The 22,124-nt window shown below is 41.7% G+C and overlaps 1 protein-coding gene across 4 annotated transcripts in view; it reads right to left on the reverse strand.

Annotated features, from left to right (window-relative positions):
- nipa2 (NIPA magnesium transporter 2) overlaps positions 1 to 21,599 on the reverse strand; it is a 42,914-nt gene extending 21,315 nt beyond the window's left edge. For 2 of the 4 annotated variants that reach the window (XM_028800030.2, XM_028800027.2), the window contains exons 1-2: positions 21,436 to 21,599; positions 4,288 to 4,384 (exon numbers count right to left, since the gene is read on the reverse strand). The gene's annotated coding sequence lies outside the window, so the exon portion shown is untranslated. Of the gene's footprint in view, positions 1 to 4,287; positions 4,385 to 12,584; positions 12,671 to 21,435 lie in introns of those variants that run through there. The other 2 variants (XM_051927048.1, XM_028800028.2) reach the window with 1 other exon arrangement.
- Between the last annotated feature and the right edge of the window lie 525 nt (positions 21,600 to 22,124).

Genomic DNA, 22,124 nt, shown 5'->3' on the forward strand with positions numbered 1-22,124 from the left:
TAGATTTTGCATTATTGCCAAGTGTTATGGTTATGATGCCTATTGTTGTTTTGGGGTAGAAAGGATAAATAAGAAATAGCAAATCTCTTGTTCCCTCTCTCCCCCCACCTCCTATTTTTCTCCCCAAGTCAGGCAGACCACACTTCTTTTAAATCCCGGCTGAAGACTCACTACTTCAGTTTAGCATATCCTGACTAGAGCTGCTGATTAACTGTACATACTGCATCTCTGTTGTTAGTCATTAGCACTAAAACATAAGTAACATGATAGTTATAATTGGATACTAACCCTCACCTATTCTGTTTCTCTTCTCGGTACTCAAATGTGGCACTTGGTGCCACGGCCCACCTGCCAAGTTTTTTTGCCTGCCTAAGGTAAAGTCATCCCTGATGGAGGATCGCAGGAATCGTGGGAAAGAGGGGTCCTTTCATCGGATTGGCTGGCCCAGCGCTGTTTCAGCCGTGGAATGGCCAAATGGGGGAGGCAGTTTGATGGATGAGGTCTCCAGGACTCTAAACAAATCCAAATCTTATTATGTGATATCATCTACTGTTAAATTCTGCTCCGTAACTTCTAAAACTTCTAAAATTTGTATTTCTATACTGTATTGAGAATTTGTTCTGTTCTGTGTATTGTATGGTATTGTATTGACCCCCTTTCTTTTGACACCCACTGCACGCCCAACCTACCTGGAAAGGGGTCTCTCTTTGAACTGCCTTTCCCAAGGTTTCTTCCATTTTTTCCCTATGAAGTTTTTTTTTTTGGGAGCTTTTCCTTGTCTTCCTAGAGAGTCAAGGCTGGGGGGCTGTCAAGAAGCAGGGCCTGTTAAAGCCCATTGCGGCATGTCTTTTGTGATTTTGGGCTATACAAAAATCAATTGTATTGTATTGTACCTCACGAAGTCTTGATCCTCTGGCATGTCAAGAGAGAAACGACCCCACCCCCCCCAGGAGTGGTGTAGAAAAGGTTAAAATTGAGGTATCTTAAAAGTATAGTCTCAATACAATAACCCTACTGAATGATGTTAAACAGTCCCCATAGAGACTGAGAGAACATATGATAGCACATTCCCAATACAATAAATCAAGGATATGAAATGAAAAAAAAAACCCTGTAAATAGCTAGTTACTTTGTAGCTTTCAATAAGTACATCTATTCATTGAAAGAGATTAAAATATAATGTAGTAATTGAGAAAAAAAGGTCACATTACTAATGGTCCAAGTTGCAAGTTGCAAGCTAAATCTTCTTTGCCTTGTCAGAACACGGTATGACAAGTCTACTTAGCTCTTTTTCTGCTTCATTCAGAGAGCTAAAAATGTTAAACGAACTTTCAATATTCACTTTTAATTTGGCAGGGTACAAGAGGCTGTATCTGATATCAACACTGCATAGATGCTGTTTAATACTGTAGCATGCAGCATATCTAGCAGCTGTTGTAGGGGAGATATCTGAGAAAATACAGATGTGGTTATTTTTAAATAAAATTTCTTCTTTCTGTCTGAGAAGGGACATAAAATTTTGTTTGGCCTGTAGTTTGTCAAAATGGACAATAAGGCTTCTCTGTTTTGAGGAATTCGATTCAAGTATTCAGCAGCCTGCTGAGATCTCAGTGTCCAATTTGAAGTCCTCTCCAATTATTTTAAAGAATAGTTCAGCTATGAATTTCACTGGGGTGGACTTTAAAGTTTTTCAGGGAGACCTTTGATTCTGATGTTGTTCCTTCTACTGTATATCCATCTTCCAACACAGCCAGTTTTTCAGTGAGCACTTAGCATTCTGAGTTTGCAGTCAGTGCTTTTTTTCATCAGCGGTGGAAGTCGATTGTTCAACCATTTCAATACGAGTTATAAACATTTGCTTAACATCGTCAAGCTGAACAGTGAGTACTTTAATTTTAATCTCTAACATACTCTGATTTTTCTGTTTTTTTTTTTCATCAATTTTTCCTAGAATTTCTGTAAAGGCTGTAGTAAACTTATTACTTAAACATTTCTCAGGGTCTTTTATATCTTCATACTGCTTCTGACTCTTCTTGTTTAGGTCCATTCTTTCTTTCTTTATATCGCTCTTTATATCATGTATGCCAGCCCCTCCCCTCCCCCCACCCAAATGATGAATGGGCCATGTTCAGTTCTTATAATCCTCCTTGACTGCTTCGCTCTCAGTTTTGTTTCCACTTTTGCTTTTGGCTGAAGGTGATGCTGCAATGTGAGGTCCTGGCAGATCAATTCCTTTACCCGTCTGTTCCAGTCAGTATCTGGTAGGCCATACCATGACCTCGAGGCCGGTCTTAACTCTGATGAAAGTTTACCTGCCTTATTTTCCGTTTCTTTCTGAACCTTTTGTTTGCTGCTCATGCTTACTTATACTCACATATAATGTAAATACAGGATACTTTGAGATGAGAGTAAAAAATGGGTAAAATAACACCACTGCTAACAGAGCTCAGCTCTAGCCGTCAATCTTGGATGATACCAAATTCCAATCAGCTGAGAGTTAATTAGATTAATGGAGAGACAGAGAAAGACGCTTTCTCCTGTGCTTTTTTTTTTTTAACAACAAATTCACAATAAGCAATTAATTTAAAAATAACAGGAAACAAAATCCTGACGTACCAATGGGCATACCTGGCACAGGAATTGCACCATATTCATCGGTGGAGTGCCAAATATACTTGCCTACCAAAGTATCATTAATATCACTCTAATCTCTCTCTCTACATCCTTATCTCACCATTCTTGCCTGTCTTAGCCTGTCAAAACCTTGTTACAACTCATCTTCCTGTTTGTTGGACTCCTTGCCAGAAGAAGCTTTATTGCCCCAGCTACCCTACAGTTTACATGTGCTCCAACATTCTTCAGCCCAAATTCATATATAAAACTCAACTATCATGTTAACTATAATAAACAGCAGGAGCCAAACATATTGCAATAGTCCTCCCTGAAGCTTCCTGTCGTCGGAGTGGACTTACTCTTAAACAAACCATAGTCTCAATAGGTATTTTGCTGCTTCTGTGCCACTGTAATGACTTCTGGTTCACAGTCTACAAGTGAATGACTTACTTCCCCATAACACTAGTCCTTCCCTTTTACCGGAACAATAATATGTGACATTCCAATTGCTGTTAATTGCTACCATTCATCTACTATTCTATTAAAATGTACAATACATTAAATGCTTGTCTATTTTGACTACTGATATTAACAATGAACCACTGTTTATTAACTTGCTTTAAATGTTTAAAATAAATAACCTTAATTATTATATGATTTAACTTTGTGTTAAGAAATGCAATTGCCTTACTGCACTGCATTGCAACACCTGAGCCACTTAATTAAAGAAATGTTGTTCATTTAAACAGACAGACAACAGTAGTATTTAAGCTATTCATCACAACATTTTATAATCTAGAAATAGGATAAATTTCTTCAGCAAAAATTAAGCATGCTAAAATGTAGCATGGTGAGAACATTTTTAGTGAAAGGCAGTGTTTACTTTCTGCAAATTATGTAAAACTATGTTGAAAAACAAAACTACCTAATCCATTATTTTGAGCCACATTATCAGATTTGATCTAGAATGACAGTCACCAGAAGTACACTTTACAGGAAAGGTGCAAAAGCTGAGTAGATGAGTGTGTTCAAAATATCACATGGAACATAACTGGCCACTAATTTATTCACCCTTGTGAACTGGACCTTGGTAGCAGTTGACTTATTTAACATGTATCTAACCCTTGATAAAGAAACTACCTGACAATACCCACAACACTGGTGCCTGAATGAAGGGAATTTTATTCTTTCAGAATACAAAGATACACACTCAAATGCACAGACAAACTGTCATTAATGTAGACAACAGCGCTAGTCTGTAAAGCTGCCTCTGCTCCACTATTTTTCTATGTATAACAACATTTACTGCATATAAAACATGTACAGCCATCTGTATTATGCATACATGTAAGCATGTGACAGATTTCATAGCCAGTTTATGTGCTTTTGCTAACTGCAAGTATAAAGAGAAAAAAAGAAACAATTTTATAATTGTACTGTAATTCCTGTGGAAGATAATTAAATGCTTTACAATCTAGTGTGCATTACTGCTACGGTAGATACTTCTTTTCAGGAATTTTTATTTCAATAGTTTTAAAAATTAAAATAGTTCGGTCTAATGCACAGAGAAATGGGTTATATTTTTCAACCATATGGTCTGCATCATTTATAAGCAAAGATTTGAAATGACAGGAGTTGGAAGGTATTTTAAAAACAGAATCCAATCAGACTGACCTGAATTATGCAGAAGACGTTGTCACTCTATTACTTTCTCCATTACAATGCAATTTTCGGTTGTACATCTTGCTGGTGTTTCAAAGGAAACATGATTCTAAAAGTTCAAAAGCACAGTTGTTAGTTCTTGTTCACAATGTTGACATTAAAGAAAGCAAAAATGTGTGTCTTCAGTGCATTATTTGAAAGATTACATTTTCATTACTGTGTAACAAACTAATTCAGACCAGAGTGTTGCCTGGAAAATTCTACACCAGCCTCCATAATATGGTCTGACATGTAAGTAGGAGTTTTACTGTACTCTATACACATGAAAATACTAATATGACTACTACTAGATCAAATGTGTATAATACAGCACAAACTATACTTTTAAGGGCAATGTTGTAAAGAAAAACTACAAATTGTTTTTTTTAAATCTGTACTGCAATAATAATCATTTACTTGATGGTTAGAGATACTTGCAACTTTGTAGTTATAATGAACTGGAACCTTTCATTTACAATACCGTGTTGCACCAAGATCACTGGCTGCAGGTTTTTGTTCTGGCCACTTTCTTAATTAGTGATGTTACTAGAACCTACTTTATTTGCTTTAATTAACTTGCTTTTTAAGACCCAGAACTCCTAATTAATAGTTTTTTTCTTAACTAGCAAAATAGTTAATTTACTTTTCCATACAAAAACTGATGATTTATTAAATATTATAGATAAATAATTTGAGTTCAAATCCCTTTTTATGTGTGGAAGGTTTTTATTTTGGATATTCATTCATTCATTAGGTATCAAGTTAAAATGATGTCTAAAATAACAACAGCAACATTGTTCTAGCATGACTGTATACCATAATCAGTGGAAAATAGCCACCGATGGAAATTAATTATTAATTTTATACAATTACAAACAAATACTAGGAGCTTGAATTTAAGTATAAGTTGCATCATCCCTGAAAATGTAGTTAAAAAATTCAGTAGATGAAAGTAAAGCCTATGTATTTACCACAAAATCAGTAGACTTGTACACTCTTGAAAACCCAGGATTTCTCCCTAGATACATTTTTACTGATCATATGGAAGAATGACATCACAAAATCTGAAAATAATGTAGGTATTTACACTGATGTAACTCTCATCCTTCTATCAACAGAAATTATCTGTTTAGAATACAAATAAACTGTTAGGTTATATTGTGAAAAATGTTTTAATCAGTAGGCTAAAACTTTATACTCGGTCTGGAGTTCTGTGTGCAGTTCTGATCAATATTTTACAAAAAAGACTGCAGAGAAGAGCAACAAGTCTATATAGTCTGCAACAGTGGAGACTATGTGAGGACCTAATCCAGGCCTTCAAAGGCAATCCAATAAAACTTCTTTAGGAAAAGAGTGAATCCCATACCAATGGACAATTAAAGGAAAAAATAAGATTGACAATTGCATTCCTGCAGAAAGTAGACAAAACACTAAAAGCACAAAGTGTTACCAAGCCTATAAAACAAGCCCAAAAAAGAAAAAGAGGCACACATTACTAATAAGATCCCAAAAGATGTCACTTCAAGTTTATTAGTTTTATAGTTATTGTTTATTAGTTCATAGTTAAGACTATAGTTACATTTATAACAAAGTAACTAAGATTAGATGCCAAAATATCCAGAGTTTCACCATTCACACTGCTTGCTATTTTAACCATAAAACAACAGTGAGTGAGTGCAGCCCCCACTCCCCCAAGATATTCACCATTACAACGACAGCTGCATAAAAACACTCTCACCTGCATGATCCATATCCATATTACTAAACGAGAATGGTAAAACGGATATGGATGCAGGGACATGCCCGTGGACGCAAAAAACAGTGCGCAGGCGCCACACAAAGCCCCCCTCCAACCAACGGAAATCGCACGAGATATGGTGCGCCCACTAACAGAAATGAGGCTACGCGCCCATAGCACGCACAAAAAAAAAGGAGTTAGACGCAGGCGCCACACAAAGCCCATACAGACGCAGGCTCCACACAAAGCCCATAGCACACAAAAAACAGGATTCAGACCCACGCCCCAGAGTGTGAGAAATGAGGCAACGCGCCTAAGAAATTAGCACACAAAAAAAAACGAGTCAGACACGGGCGCCACACAAAGCTCATAGCACACAAAAAAGAGGATTCAGACCCACGCCCCACAGTGAAACGGGACAGACTACGGAGTCCACACACTAACATAAATAGGAAATGAGACACAAACCACCCCTCCACTAACAGAAATAAGAAATGAGGCAATGCGCCCATAGCACACAACACAGAGGAGTCACACGCATGCGCCACACAAAGCCTATAGCACACAAAAAAAGAGGAGTCAGACACATGCCCCAAAGTGAAACGGGACAGACTACAGACTCCACACAGGGTCTCCCATCGAGACCGAGATTACGGCTCAAAAACGAAAGCCACAAATATGGACAAAACAACATATTTGAATCACATTATCCCCGCCTAACAGTGAAACGGGACATACTTCGGAGTCCACAAAGGTTCACAAATCATGCCCGAGATTGTACGGACAAAGAGTAGTCACCCCCCCCACACCACAGTAAAACGTCACAGACTACGGAGTCCCACTACACAGCAGTATCCACGCACTTCTAAAAAACCGGACGTGGACACCCGCCGTCATACATAAACAACAAGAAAACGGACCAAAATACATATTAGAATCACATTACAGTGATACGATCTTAACAGGACACCCACAGATAACACAGACACAACACCAGATGGGTAATAATAAGAAGAAACAAACGCTCCGTATTAAACGTACGTCATCTGAACACGTAAAAAATTTACATCATAGGTGAATCTCATTACAGTGATGCACTATTAACCGTACAATCACAGAAAACGCTCCATATTAACAGTGAGTGTGATCATCCTTAATACTTATCCATATTACTAACGACAAAGAACAGAGCAGTCATGAATTCACCATCACGGCTGCAAAACGATACGCCTCGAGTAACAGAACCACACAGACGACCACGCATGAAAAAAAACAATAAACCTAAGCGCCTACAACGCGTTTCTGGAACCGCAGAAGAAAAACTGTCTCGGCTCCAACAACAAACAGCTCAACTAACACAGGTACAGAAACAAGCACAAATGGACAGATACAATTAACGTGGACGCATGCAGCGCACGTCTCAAACTGCAGAAGCAAAGCAGGCACGAACTATACCGCATAGGTGAATCACATTACAGTGATGCCTTATTAACAGTACGTTAAACATCACAATATCGCCAAAAAATGAAAATCCATATTACTCGAAAAAGGGAAAATATGTTCACCGCGGACCAGATGTTATTAAAACAAAAGCAGAATAAAGCGAGATCAGAAATGAAAGACAGAGTACAAAGAAAAGTACAACATCATAAACAGGTTAAACGAGAGGGCCAAACACATTGACAGCAAGTTACAGATGATGAAGACCGGAATTCAAAAGCTTCAAAAACAAAAGCTCGACTGACCGAGATACAAACTGAAACGAGAAACACTACGGGGACCGCAGTAGTCCATAATGCACCGCATAATAGTACAGACGGAGCTCCGTATTAACAGTGGGGGTCCCCAGAGTGACACGGGCGAACGCTCCGCATTAAACGTGCGTCATCCTCCCACATGGCTGCCTGGCGGGCACCGGTTCAAAACGCCGGGGGTAGGCGAGCGAAGCGAGCAGGGGGCAGAGCCCCCTTGTTAGATTTCTGATGGAGCCATGGCAGCCACTTAATATCATTTATTTAAAACTGAAACCAATTGTTCATCAATATATCCAAGTGTTTTGCCCCAACTGCAATAAAACCTATAAAGAATATATCCCTACTCAAGCAAATGTTACCTTTTTAAAGTGTAACTGACATTTAGCTGGGTCATCAATGCAGAAAATTATTTAAACAACAGGAAAAAAAAAAACATAAGAAATCCCAGACCAGATTGTAGCACCGCTTTGTAATAAAGGACTGCATATCCCAGGGTTGTTGCTCTATTGGACAGTTTCTGAGGACACAGCAACCACTGGGAAGAAGATCAAGCCAGCAGGCTATTTAAAAATGGAACTGGCAAGACACAGAGGGCTCAAGATCATTCATCTGTCTGATAAAACCCAGTTTCTCACATTTAGATTTCCAGTTTATTGTCTTCCTGTCTGGATGTACTGTATGGTCTGTCTCATGCCTGCTGTTCGTGTGAATCTGTACAGAATGAACACATCTTTGTTAGAGGGAGTGCTCCCAATCACCTCATCACATGCCGCATCAGCAGACCGGTAGGACAAACTTTATTACTTAGAGTAAACCATTCTCAGGATTTTCCACTCACCATCCATCATCATCTGTTGCCACTATATTTGGACTGTGTTTTGGACATTGTTGTGTTTATTGTTGTATTATTATCGGTCATCACCGCAGGAGAGTAAAGGAGGAATAACCATTTAATTGTTCTTTATAATTCTATTTAATATACTGCATTACTTTTGATTTAATCTGCTGTTCAACTGTGTTTCTGTGAGTTTGTGCAAGTCGGGCCAAGGCTGGGTACGTTCTTGGGGTCCCCACCGAAAATGGAGAAATCTCTCGAAGAAGATCTCAAGTCCGGAGCCCGCAGAAGCCAGCGAAGGACAGGTTCTACAAGTCCCGACGCTGTGTCTAGAGGCACAGGTTGATAACACTGCTCGTAGCTTTATGAATAGTGACGAGACTGTCCACAAACTCATCGATGTCACAGCTGCCCGAGTATCCGGTGAGACAGCTATGAGGGTGCAGTGCCTTGAACAGTCCTTCACACAGTGCATGCAGCACCTGGAAGTAAACATGAGAGTGGGAATCAGGAAGCAGGTGCAAGAGAGCTGGTGTGTCATCTCAGAACCACTGAGGCAGCCAACTTCTGTAACAGAGGGGGAGAGGTGACTGGGGACAGTCGTCCCTGTCAGTTGCAGTGTTGTAGATGGAGTTCCCTAGACTCATCCCTTAGTGTGCACCAGCAAGCATCATAGACTTTGTAGTGGTGGTCGACCTGTTCATGGAGCTGCATCTACTGAGCAGTGCCAAGCTGTGGGGACTCCTGAACATGGCACTTAGTGGACCGGCTTGAGCTTGGTGGTTTGCAGCACAGCACAAATGTTATCAACTGGGCAGAGTTTCGCACTGCCTTCTGAATGTGCTCCTCTCAGATGAATACCAGGTGCTCTTGAAGAGAGAAGCTCTGGACCTTTGTGCAATAGCCATACAGAGTCTCAAGAGGCTTTTTCTTTGTGCCTTAAGTGGTGTTGTCACAATATCTCTTCCTCATGCATGTCCCGTGTCCTTGATGCATGTCTTCCTCAGGTGGCAGCTACTCGGGTGGTGGTGGGGGGGTCATGAAATTGGTGGATGAGTTGGTAAAGTTGGGGACCCAAGTGGAGAAGGACTGGGCGGCCATTGGGGTTAGTTTTTTCCCCACAAGGGTGCCACACCTTGGGAGATGCCCTGTCCCAAACCATGAAGGAAAACCTCAGCAGAACCCTGTGTCAATATCATCTTGGTGCAAGCCACCTTGACCCTCTTAGTACTGCCCATACAAGTGTGATGTTTTATGGGACCGGCAGTACTAGATGCAGGCACCACTAACACCCTAATGAAATAAAGCTTGTGCCTCATAAGCAACTTGGGGAAAGTGCAAAAGTAAAATTCTTTCTTGCTGATAGAAGGATGCATGGGGCAAAGTTCCCCTGAGGTTCTGTTTGCATGAGAAGCACAGGGAGACTGAAGTGTATGTCCTGGAAGTCTGACACTGTCAAAGCCTTTATTATTAGGAATGGACTCACTAATGTTGGTAGGGCTTACCATCCACCTGTCACAGCTGGAATATGAGTTGCTGGTTAGTGATGTTCTTCGGTTCGGGAGGAAGGCTCAGAGCAATCTGGTTTGGCCTAACTTGCATTATTATTTCGCACAAGCGGTTGATGAGTCCAGCCCAGTAGAGAAAGCAATTCTTGAACATCCAGACCTCGTTCAGCCACTGCTTAGGAAGTGGCAATCTGTGTGGTTGGACAAACTAGGTCATCACATCCACACAGTCAACCAAGTCCCTGTGCAACACAGAGCTTACAGAGTGTCACCCCTGAAAAGAGGAATAATCAAGGAATGGGTTAAGCAGATGTTGGCGGAAGGAGTGATTGAGCCTTCCACCTCACCATGGGCTATTCCTGCGGTGTTTGTGCCAAAGTCCAATGAGACCTACCGATTTTGCGTGGATTATAGGGACCTAAATAAGAAGATCCTTCATGAAGCCTACCCCATGCCACTCGTTCACAACATCTTGGGAGTCTTTGCATGCAGCAGGAGTGTTCAGCTCCCATGAAGCCTACCCCATCCCACTCGTTCACAACATCTTGGGAGTCTTTGCATGCGGCAGGAGTGTTCATCTCCCTGGACCTGAAGTCTGGGTATTGGCAGGTGAAGATGAGGGACAACAGCATCAAGACAATGGCCGTCATCACTCTAGGATGGGTTGTTACACTTTTGGGTAATGCCCTTTGGATTGAAAAATGCAGGGGCATCATTCCAACGGCTCATGGAGCAGGCCTTCCGGGAACTCATCAAAAAGACTTGTTTCGTATACATTGCTGATATCATCAACATCTCAAGGACCTTGATACCATCTTCCAGTGACTGCACAAGTCTCATCTCACACTTAATCCCAGGAATGGGATGGGTTGTTACACTTTTGGGTAATGCCCTTTGGATTGAAAAACGCAGGGGCATCATTCCAACGGCTCATGGAGCAGGCCTTCAGGGAACTCATCAAAAAGACTTGTTTCGTATACATTGCTGATATCATCAACATCTCAAGGACCTTGATACCATCTTCCAGTGACTGCACAAGTCTCATCTCACACTTAATCCCAGGAATGGGATGGGTTGTTACACTTTTGGGTAATGCCCTTTGGATTGAAAAACGCAGGGGCATCATTCCAACGGCTCATGGAGCAGGCCTTCCGGGAACTCATCAAAAAGACTTGTTTCGTATACATTGATGATATCATCAACATCTCAAGGACCTTGATACCATCTTCCAGTGACTGCACAAGTCTCATCTCACACTTAATCCCAGGAAGTGTACTTTTCACCAGGACCAGCTTACCTTCCACGGCCATGTGGTGTCAGAAGACAGGGTCCGGGTGGAAGCAAAGAAATTTAAACCCATCATGGATTACCTGGCACCCCAAGATGTAAAAAGTCTCCAGCACTTCCTGGGGATGGCTGGATGGTTCCACAAGTTCATTCAAGAGTTCGCTGACAATAGAGCTACGTTCCAACCGATGAGGAAATGTTCCCCTTGGAAGTGGTCACAGGTGTGCCAGGACTCTATTGAATCATTGAAGAAGACTTTGTCATTGCCACGTGTTCTGGCACAGCCAGATCCAACATTAACTTTCTAAGTACATACAGACAGTGGTGAAGTAATTGGGCTCAGCGCTGTCCTATCCCAAATTGATCAGAGGAAGGAAGAGTTGTGGCATATGCCTCACGGTCACTGAAAGGTGAAAAGCACAATTACTACACCGCCAAAAAGAAATATATTGCTGTTATGTGGGCTGTTGAGAAGTGGCATCATTTCCTGGAGGGGATAAGTTCTGAAACCAACACGGACCATCAGGCTCTGGATCTGGGCATTCAGCTGCCTGAAGGCCATGTTATCCACGTGGGTGTTGTGCCTCCAACAGTTTATGTTCAAGATATTTCATCGTAAGGGCAGTGCTCGATGTGCTGTTGCGGGTGCATGGACCAGCACCTGTGTTATGTGCGGTTTCGGTCTACAACCCTTAGCCTGATCTTCCCTTGAACATGTAGGACATTGTCCAATCTTAGGCAGCTAGTCCTATATGTCAGGGACTGAGACAGGGCTCAGGGGGGAGGCCTGACAACAAACATTACAGGGAACTTCAAGGGCCACTTTATCACTGTGTAATGACAAAGGATTACCATTATCAGGTGGTAGCACCTGAGATATACGTGCCCAAGTTCCTACAATACTACCATGAGTGGTCATCCTGGACACACAAAAATGCTCTTTAAGATTCTAGAGGTGGCATTGCGTCCAACAATACACAAAGGCATCTGGTCCCATGTCCAGACATGTACCACCTGTCAGCAATACAAAACCCCACCTGGACTTTCCTCTGGACTATTGCAACCCATGAACATCACTACTCCCAGGGCAGTGACTAGGCGTGGATTTAGTGGGACCATTTCCCACCATCAAGGACCGGAAGACCTACCTGATGGTGGTTGTTGACTATTTTACCAGATAGGTGGAACTATTCCCAAAGGCTAACGCCACAGCAAAGATGATCTGCTCTACCCTGAAAAAAGAGAGATTCATGAGATGGGGGGTGCTGAAGAACATCACAACAGAAAGGGGTCCACAGTTTATTGTCTCAGTGGCTGCTGAATTATGTAAACAGTGGGAGGGGTACACCTGAAGACAACGGCATACCACCACCAATCGAATCACACTGAGTGGGTGAACCGGACCCTGAAGACCATGACTGTCTCCTTTGTTGGAGACCATCATCAGGAGTGGACTAGATGGCTGCCTGAACTCCAGTTTCCATTGAACACAGTGGTGCATGAGGTTACAGGCGAGACCCCTGCATTGTTAGCTTTAGGCAGACAGCTTATGGGTCCTCTACAGGGAAATTTGTCACAATACTTGCAAACCAGAACATCCATTCATGACCAACTTCAGACCATCCACCACAGTTCTCAACAGGCGAAGGAGAGGATGATGGTAACCCCGTCCAGACAATCTTGTTTGTACAACCCGAGACATAAGGCTGTTCAGTTCTTGGTTTGTGAGAGAGTCTGGCCCAGGACCCATCCCCTCTCCAAAGCCTCTGATAAATTCACATCAAAACTGGCTCTGAAGTGGTTTGGCCCCGCCATAGCAGTTCAGCAGAAAGGTCCAATGACGTATTCAGTACTGTAGAGTGGGGATTGCCAGGGACCAAGAAAGTAGACACTGTGAACATAGCCAATCTCAAGTCTTGGTTCAACAATCTTAGGGGTGGGGACTAGGAGAACTAGGGAATAAACAACTGCATGTCCTAGCTATGTTCTTCTATTGGACAGTTTCAGAGGCTTAAGGGGCAGCCCTTAAATTTATAAATTGTGTCATGGTTAAAATGTAATAAGCAGGATTTCTGACCATAGAGAACGCACAAATGAATCGGTCTGACAAGTACGGATGGGATGAGATGAGATGAGATTAGATATTTATTAAAATCCTAAGGGGAAATTCACATACTCCAGCAGCAGCACACTTATACAAAAACAATATTAAATTAAAGAGTAATAAAAATGCAGGTTAAAAAAGACAATAACTTTGAAAAATGTTAACGTTTACCCCCCGGGTGGAATTGAACAGTCGCATAGTTTGGGGGGAGAATGATCTCCTCAGTCTGTCAGTGGAGGAGGACAGTAACAGCAGTCTGTCACTGAAGCTGCTCCTCTGTCTGGAGACGATACTGTTTAGTGGATGCAGTGGATTCTCCACGATTGACAGGAGCCTGCTCAGCGCCCATCACTCTGCCACTAATAGATAGATAGATAGATGTCAAACTGTCCAGCTCCATGCCTACAATAGAGCCTGCCTTCCTCACCAGTTTGTCCAGGCGTGAGGCGTCCTTCTTCTTAATGCTGCCTCCCCAGCAGACCACAGCGTAGAAGAGGGCACTCGCCACAACCATCTGATAGAACATCTGCAGCATCTTATTGCAGATGTTGAAGGACACCAGTCTTCTAAGGAAGTATAGCCGGCTCTGTCCTCTCTTGCACAGAGAATCAGTATTGGCAGTCCAGTCCAATTTATCATCCAGCTGCACTCCCAGGTATTTATAGGTCTGTGCCCTCTGCACACAGTCACCACTGATGATCACGGGGTCCAGGAGGGGTCTAGGCCTCCTAAAATCCACCACCAGCTCCTTGGTTTTGCTGGTGTTCAGGTGTAGGTGGTTTGAGTCACACCATTTAACAAAGTCCTTGATGAGGTTCCTATACTCCTCCTCCTGCCCACTCCTGATGCAGCCCATGATAGCAGTGTCGTCAGCGAACTTTTGCACGTGGCAGGACTCCGAGTTGTATTGGAAGTCCGATGTATATAGGTTGAACAGGACCAGAGAAAGTACAGTCCCCTGCGGCGCTCCTGTGTTGCTGACCACAATGTCAGACCTGCAGTTTCCGAGACGCACATACTGAGGTCTGTTTGTAAGATAGTCCACAATCCATGCCACCAGGTATGAATCTACTCCCATCTCTGTCAGCTTGTCCCTAAGGAGCAGAGGTTGGATGATGTTGAAGGCGCTAGAGAAGTCTAGAAACATAATTCTTACAGCACCACTGCCTCTGTCCAAGTGGGAGTGTGATCGGTGTAGCATATAGATGATGGCATCCTCCGCTCCCACCTTCTCCTGGTATGCGAACTGCAGAGGGTCGAGGGCATGGCGGAGATGTGGCCTCAGGTGGTGAAGCAGCAGCCGCTCCATGGTCTTCATCACATGTGACATCAAAGCGACAGGCCGGAAGTCGTTCAGCTCACTAGGACGTGACACCTTTGGGACTGGGGTGATACAAGATGTTTTCCAAAGCCTCGGGACTCTCCCCTGTTCCACACTCAGGTTGAATATGCACTGTAGAGGACTCCCCAGCTCCAGCACACAGACCTTCAGCAGTCGTGGCGATACTCCATCTGGACCCGCGGCTTTGCTGGCATGAAGTCTCCTCAGCTCTCTGCTTACCTGCGCTGCTGTAACTGTGAGTGGGGATGTTTCTCCTATGCTGGTATCAGCAGAAGGATGGGTGGAGGGTGCAGTACTCCGAGGTGAGAGTGGGTTAGGGTGGTCAAACTTGTTAAAGAAGTTGTTCATTTGGTTTGCTCTCTTCACGTCTCTCTCAATGGTGGCACCCCACTTAGAGCTGCAGCCAGTGATGATCTTCATCCCATCCCACACTTCCTTCATGCTGTTATTCTGCAACTTCTGCTCCAGCTTTCTCCGGTACTGCTCCTTCGCCACCCTGAGCTGGACTCGGAGTTCCTTCTGCACGCACTAAAGCTCTTGCTGATCACCGCTTTTAAAAGCCCTTTTCTTCTGGTTCAAAAGGCCCTTGATGTCACTTGTAATCCATGGCTTGTTGTTAGCATAGCAGCGTACTGTTCTTACTGGAACTACAATGTCCATACAGAAGTTGATGTAGTCAGTAGTGCAGTCAACAACTTCCTCAATGTTCTCACTATGTGATCACTGCAGGATATCCCAGTCCGTAGTTCCAAAGCAGTCTCTCGGAGCCTGCTCTGCCTCAGTGGACCACTTCCTGAATGAGCGTGTGGTTGTAGGTAGCTCACTCATTCTTGGTTTGTAGCGAGGCTGAAGCAGAACCAGATTATGATCTGCTTTCCCAAGCGCAGGCAGCAGGGTGGTGCTGTATGCATCTTTAACGTTTGCATACAGTAAATCAATAGTCTTATTTCCCCGGGTGTTACAATCCACATACTGGGAGAAGGCAGGTAATGTTTTCTCCAGCATCACATGGTTAAAATCTCCAGCAATTAGCACAAGGGCCTCAGGGTGCTGCGTTTGTAACTTGGCAACAGCAGAATGGATGATGTCACTCACTATCTCCACGTCCGCCCAAGGAGGGATGTATACAATAACAACAATGATGTGTCCAAACTCTCTGGGCAAGTAATAGGGACGCAGACTTACGGCCAACAGTTCGATGTCCCTGTAGCAATTGGAGATTTTGACGTTTACATGTCCAGAGTTACACCAACTTGTATTGACATAGAGAGCGAGTCCTCCTCCTTTGTGCTTCCCACAGGTACTTGCGTCTCTGTCCGCTCTAACTGTGCTAAACCCGGGTAGCTCCACGTTAGCATCTGGGATGGTAGTAGTTAGTCACGTTTCGCAAAAACACAACAAGCTGCATTCTCTGTAGGTCCTGACATTTTTCACCAGCGCAGCCAGTTCATCGATCTTATTTGATATTGAGTTCACATTTCCCAGGATCACAGAAGGCACCGAAGGCTTAAAATACCACTTTCTCGCAAGCCGCTTCATTTTTAGCTTAGTGCCGGCTCTGCTGCCACGATACCGCTTTCTTACCTCATCGTGTAAATAGGGAACCAGACCGACACTGGCATTTGTTCTCAGCGCTTGAAGTTGACTACTTGAATAGACGAGTCTCGGCGTGTAAAAATCCATGTCCACGTTATAAAAGTAAAAGTGTCCAGGGAACGAATCCACATAAAGAAAGTGATAGGAGTGATTAATAAAAAAAGAGAAAAATAAAAGGTAGAAAAATAAAGTCATACACGGAGCTGCTGAAAAGGCTTTACGACCAACATCTTGTGACTGCAAGTGTGCATTAAACTAGGTTTCTGTGCCAGTGTCAGAGCGTCATGCTCAGCAGGTGATTATTTCTAAATGTGCAGCTGATCATCATAAGCCTTACAGTCAGACAGTACAACATGTTAATATTTTTATCTAGAGTTATCAAGGTACAGTCGACCCTTGATATACGACCAACCTGACATGACTTGATTTACGACCAAAATTTTTGTTTTGATTTACGACCAACATCTTGCGTTACGATCCGAATGCAGTCACGTGTATCCACTTGTGCGATTGCGAGAGCGTTCGTAAGCGTCAGTCGGAGCCCAGATACATGTGTTTGTGGAAGTAATTTCGGTCAGTGCAGTGATTTATATAATTTATTTCGATAATTGCTAAGGAAGGAAGAGAAGGTAACGAAGGTAAAGAAAGCGATCACAATCAAAACGAAGAAGGAAATTGTGCGGAAATATGAGAGTGGTGTTTGTGTGACCGATCTCACTAATATGTACAGCATGTCGAAATCCACCATCTCAACAATTTTACAAAGAAAAGATTTGTATATGGAGGCTCCTTCCAAACAATAACCACCTTCCATTTCATTCTCCTCCTCCTTCTCCCTTCCTTCCTGTAACCCAAAGATGTCAAATTAAATGGTGAGTACAGTATGAAATTGTTGTTTCTGGTAGGCTAGGCACTTTTTATAACTTTTTGGTTAGTACATTTGAAAAATTATTGGTGTTTTGGTAAATTATGCACATTATACAACCCTTTTTTATTATGAAAAGGTTAAGTAAGTGTTGCTATGGGAGGTTCGGAACGTATTATGGGTATTTCCATTATTTCTTATGGGAAAAACAGTCTTGACATACAACCAACTTGAGTTACAACCAGCCCTCACAAACGAATTGAGTTCGTAAGTCAAGGGTCCACTGTACTGGCTTGCAATTTTGCTGATTAAAAATGTGCCTGTGTGCTTTTTAAAAAATAGCTTTTGATAAGGTATGCTGTGAAAGATAACTGTGTTATGGTTTTGGTAAAGACAGAATGTTTAAAAAGGTTTAAATAAACCAAAGTCAGACTTTAAATTATTCCTTAACTTTCTACTAATGAAAACAATGTTTAAGGTTAAAAAAGAGGCTACACGAAGGAAAAAAATACATAAATAATGCTTAAATGTAAACCCAAAAGAATTAAATAAAAATGAAATACTACTAAAAAGAAGGCATGGCATATATGATATCCATATTAGGCAAGATTCTGTATAAAGTGTGTGATAGCATGTGTATCCAAAAAAGATCTAAATAAAGAGACCTTAAATAACTGGAGAGACAGTTTAAAATAGAACAGAGGAGAAAACTAACTTGCAAAAACATGTAAAAGGTAGTACTCTCTCACTGTGCAATGCAATGATCTGAATCAAAAGACTTTTTAGAGCAAGTGTGCAGAAAAATGTGCATGTCTCAAATCATAACAGAAATAAACCAAAACAAGTTTGATGTACAATAATACATAGAAAACAAGTTTTACATTTTATTATATAGTGTGACAGGCAGCCATTACCTGATCGGGGCATCTCTGAGGCACTACCTTACCAAGGACACTAGAGGGCAGCCCTCCTGGGTTCCGTGGGGGCTGCCAAGGGGAGCTGCAGAGCCCTACAAAGAACTTCCACCACACCAGGGAGTGATTCTAGGTAATACTGATGAGCCACCAGGTACACTCCCAGGAGTAGAATAAAAGGAGCCACCTCACCGACAAAGCCAATGTGGAGGACTGTGCTGTCCATTGTATACTGTTGAAAAGCGGTGAGCAATTAGAAAACGCTTCCACTCCTAAGAATAAAGGTGTATGTTGTGTGGTAAACATGTGTCCTGCCTATCTGTGTCGGGTTGGGGCGGCTGTACACGCCTGGGCTTCACTATATATATATGATCTGAAATGGAAAGAACATACTGAGGGTCAAAATAATAAGGATAATCCACTTCCCACCTAGAACTTAATCCTGGACTTTCATGTTACAAGTACAATATAACATTGTATTAAATACTCTATAAAGCTCTTCTACTGCATTGCTTAACTAATTACACCTACTTTTTCAGCCCAGGAAGTATAGTTAATAACTGCTAATCCCAAATTCATTTGTCTTAGTTTTCTTGCTTTTCATTACTACATTAATTAGCAAGTCATTAACTTTTTACTTTTTTGCAGTGAGTTCACATGTACTCTAATGAATTGGTAAACTATGATATAAATCCCAACTACTAGCACATCCCATTCTGAATAAACTTCATCCTGCTCCCTGTAAGCATTATCTGATGAGGCTCACCCGGATCTTTGTTAATTGTGTCCCCTTGGTTTGGCCACATGTTCTGGCTTTACTCTACTGTTTTTTCCCCTTTGGACCCATGTATGTCACCTGTTATATTACTTTCTTTCTTTAACTATTCCTTTTTGGCCTCAAAGTGTCTTTCTTTTAGACCTCTCTATGCTTCTGTGTAAACTATCTCAATGTAAATTATTCTGTCTTTGTACTCTAGCAGCCTAATTTAATTCTTGCCAGTAATTGGAAGGCACTTGAACATGTTACTGTGGAAATCTATAATTTGTGCTACTAATTTCTTTCTTCATTAATGTGTTTGGGCCAAACAGTTGTGTTGCAACAAGGTAGCATGGATATAAATAGTCTTATCTAGTAGTAGTACATAATATGAACAACAGCAACTCATTTTAGCAATAATAAACAACAGTTCATTATTACGTTAAAAAAGTCACCCAATCTGGAAACTTTCAAAAACTTTGGCTCAAAAATTTTGAAGAGCTCTCATGGTGTCTGCCAATAGAACGGCAAACCATGAGTTACTCCTGCTGCAGAGAATTTGCTTATTAGAGTCATCAGCCTAAGAAATCATCAATTGCACCTCAGATCACGGGCCAAATAAACACTTCATAGCACTGAAGCAGCAGAAACATCTCATCATCAACCGTTCAGAGTACACTGAATGAATCAGGCATGAATCATCACAATCATCACAGAACTGTTGCAAAGAAGTCACTACTGAAGTAAACAAGAAGAAGAGACTTGCCTGGAACAAGAAACATAGGCAGTGGACACAAGACCAGTGGAAAAGTGTCATTCAGTTTGAGAAGTCCATATTTGGGATATTTGGCTCCAGGAACTGGTGTGTGTTTGTAAGACGCAGAGGGGTTAAACAGATAACAGTTAAAAGTCTGCAAGTGTGGTTTCTCCCCCCAACATACAAGAGGTAGTGTGATGAAATTGGAGTGCTTTGCTGACAAAAAGGTCAGCATTACTTTAGATTTAAAGGGACACTTAACCTGCATGTCTTCCACTGCACAATGTAGAGAAATACCATCCCATTGTAGTCTGTAGTAGGTTGGGCCAGTATTTGCTTCTCAACAGGACAGTGACCCAAAACACACCTCCTAAGTGTGTAACAGGTATTGGCAAAGGCGGAGAGAGATGAAGTACTGCAGCAGATTATTAATTTTCCACAGTCACTCCAATTAAACCCAGCAAAGATGCTATGGGACATACTGGACTGATGAGTGAAGGAACAAGTGGTTAGCGTATGTGGAAGCCACTTCAAAAGCATTCCTTGGTGGCTATGCATGAAGCTGATTTGAGAGAATACCAATAATGTTCAAAACCATCATCAAGGTAAAGGATGGGTAATTTTAAAAATACAAAAATATAAGCTAAATTTGAATTAAGACTTTTTGATCACTTCATGCTAAAGAAAAACTAGTCTAATGTGAAGTGTTTCCAGAGTTTTGACAAATGATGCATGTGACAAGTATTTCTCTTAACAAAATAACTCCCCACCCAGAACTAACAAACGAGTCCTTTATATGGCTATCTACCAACATGCACACCCTTGACACACAATTTCTTTAAACTAAAAGTGTAAGCGTATCCTGGTTACTGCACTAGAACTCGAAAGGCCGCGCTTCTCTTTAGAAATCACTAAAATCACTGTTTCGTCCAAATAATACAAGACACGGACGAGGAAAAAAAAACCTGAAACACCTTCGTATGTTCTAACGGCTCCGCATACAGCACCGGACATGTTTTGAGGTTTGACATTTACAAAAATACCGTTTCATTGGCACAATACCCTAAAGACATGCCCACTGACATAAAAACTTGCTTCTAATTCAAAACATCTACTCGGCATTAAACAGGCGCTGTCTTGTGTAATGTTTTCCTTTACTTGACATCTGATTAAACCTAAACAAGCAATATACATTTAAATTAAAAAATTCGATTTTACTTATTTTTTGGATTTATGTATTTATTTTTTTGCCTGATGCCCACCTCAACCAATAACCGACAAATTCCTCCCTTCCATTTAAGGATACCGATGAGAACACATTTTTGTAATGAACCTGTTAAAGAGTTGTACACATTCAAACAGTTCCAATTCGCATTTACCAGTAAGCACATACGATTGAATCCGATCGTTTAATTGACATGCACAGTGTGAAAGGAAGGCTCAAGTCACACTGGGTTCACACTATCAGCCACGTTAAATGAAAAGGCGTCAGAACACACTGCGTAACTCTCAACCTTTATCTGCTCTCATACAAGTCACCTCAGTCAATCGTCATCTTCCGGCCCAACCAACCCGGCCCATAGCCAATAATAAGACATGTCCTCCCCACATCCTGATACCCAAAACGTCCTCAAAGAAAATAAAAACAAATTAATGTCACTTACTTTGAACTGGCCTCGCACCTAATAAAATTAACACGAAACCTTCATTATCGCTTTTTCCGCATCCACACCTCCACAAAGTAAGGTCCCGCGTGACGGCATCCCGTCACCTGCGAGAGGGAGGCGTGCACGCCACACACGCCTTGACCGATGATGGGAAGAGGAAACGATAGAAGCCAGGCACGCGCACGCACATGCGTGACGTCGACGTCACTATTTTGAGCCTCTCCCACAAAGCGGCAAAGCTCCGCCTTTGTCGTTTTTCGAAAATGTAGCTGCAATACAAACTGTACTTAAGTATATGGCCTTTATTGTTAACTTTTTTCTCCACCACATTATGTGAAAGATCCAACTAGTTCCCTTCAGAGCCTGAGTAGGCAGAAAATATTCAAACTGGGGCCTGGCAGCTTATGTTCGTAACCATTACTTTTTACAACGTTCACTTTTTGTTTTTTTATTAAAAGATCGAATCGATTTCTTAAAGTTAATATTTATATAATGGTGTTGTTGTAATCTTACTTATCCTTTTATTAATAAGTGTCGTTTCATAATATGCGGAAATACGCGCCCAAAATGTTACAATATCGGAACGTTTTTAAGGAGGATCTTTTTTATAATTTATCGGAAGGAAATTAAATGTTTTAGATATCTTTTAAAATACCTTTCTTTTAAATCGATTCCATAAATATTCA

This window comes from Erpetoichthys calabaricus, chromosome 4 (genome assembly GCF_900747795.2).
Source record: "Erpetoichthys calabaricus chromosome 4, fErpCal1.3, whole genome shotgun sequence".
NCBI lineage: Eukaryota > Metazoa > Chordata > Cladistia > Polypteriformes > Polypteridae > Erpetoichthys > Erpetoichthys calabaricus.